Source organism: Myotis davidii, unplaced genomic scaffold (assembly GCF_000327345.1).
Source record: "Myotis davidii unplaced genomic scaffold, ASM32734v1 scaffold2709, whole genome shotgun sequence".
In the NCBI taxonomy this organism is placed as follows: domain Eukaryota; kingdom Metazoa; phylum Chordata; class Mammalia; order Chiroptera; family Vespertilionidae; genus Myotis; species Myotis davidii.
The window spans coordinates 10,615-12,163 of NW_006299885.1; the positions used below are offsets into that span (position 1 = coordinate 10,615).

Genomic DNA, 1,549 nt, shown 5'->3' on the forward strand with positions numbered 1-1,549 from the left:
AGGGGTTGGGGTCTCACAGTCTGGCAGGGAGGTGGGGGAGAGGGTGCCGTAGGCGGAGTCTGTGGAGCCGGAGCTGCCCTCCCTGGGGCCCAGGGCCAGCAGTTCACTGGTCGGTGTGACGGATGAGGCGGTGGTACTGAGGAACATCTCTCCCGACTGGGAGCTGAAGGGGCCTCCCTCGAACTCGGGAGAGGAGAGCGTCTCCCCGGGCTCCAGCACCACCATGGCCAGGGTCTCCATGGAGCCGTTGGAGGCGCAGTGCTGGGAGTCCAGGCTGTTGCTGCTTTTGCGTAAGATGGTGGGGGGTGCTGGCGGCGGAAGTGCTACTCTCCCCACCCTCCTCTTCCTCTTCCTCCTCCAGGCTCTGCAGGTGCTGCTGGCTGTCCGCGTGCATGCTCCTGCACATGCAACTGCTGCAACTGGTTCTGGGCATTGTACATGGAGTCCACCCAGCCCCGGCACAGAGCCTGCCCGCTGGCCTGGAACGTGTAGGCCCCCACAGCGCTGTGGAACTCATTCAGGTAGATGAGTAGGAAGGAACCAGGGTCCCGCAGCTCCCGGCACACGATTTTGTCCACCAGCAGTGGTGGCCTAATGACCTTGGTCCTCTCAGCCTTCTTCACTGCCTTGGTCACTAAGAGTAGGTCTGTGAAGAGGAAGCAGTACACATCCATCTTTCTGTGCTTTCCCTCCTTCATCCTCTGGCTGCCCTCCAACAGCAGCTGACACGTCTCCTCCGGGGAGGCACCAGGGATGGGCGCGGTCAGGTCCAGGTGTAGAAATTCCTTCAGGAGCTTGCTACCCTCCACTACCTCATAGGCGTCGATGGGGCTCACCACGGCTGCCAGCTGCTGCCGCTCCTGTCACTGCCGCATGCACGCGTTCACGTTAGAAATTCTTTCAGGAGCTTGTCCACCTCGTCGTTGCTACCCCCCACCACCTCGTAGGCGTCCATGCGGCTCACCACGGCTGCCAGCTGCTGCCACATGCACGCATTCACGTGGTGGATGAAGCGCTCCACAGAGCAGCTGATCATGGTGATGACGGCCTCCTTGGCACGCAGCTCGTCCGTCTTCCTCAGCACCGACTTGAGCAGCAGCAGGTTCTTGGTGAGCCGCCAGTGGGGCTTGGCGAGCATGTCCCTCAGCTTCAGCCGCTGGCACTGCTGGTGCTTCTCAGACCACGTCATGTAGGCCCGGAAGAGGTTGTAGGGCTTGAAGAGGGAGCCGAACATCTCAAAGCCTTTGAGGAGGTCCTGGGCTGCAGCAGCACCCACATGTGCAGCACTTTCTCCACCATCGGCGCCATCACACTGCCCCACAGACCACGGTGCAGATGCGGGATCTCAGGGATGTTGCTGAACAGGAGCAGGGTGTGCAGGTGTCCGGACTCCTCCCCAAGGCGACCCTTCACCCAGGAGTCCCCGCCGCTCCATTCACCCCCTTAGCCAGCGGGGAGCGCCCTAGGTGGGTCCACTGCTCTGGGCACTGGGGAGGAGGAGACCACGGAAAGCGAGGCCCTGAAGCAAGAGGAGGCCATGGAAGGCAGG

At 62.2% G+C, this 1,549-nt stretch overlaps 1 pseudogene; it reads right to left on the reverse strand.

The window, feature by feature from the left end:
* The window catches only part of LOC102759632, a 1,960-nt pseudogene extending 726 nt beyond the window's left edge, over positions 1-1,234 (reverse strand).
* Between the last annotated feature and the right edge of the window lie 315 nt (positions 1,235-1,549).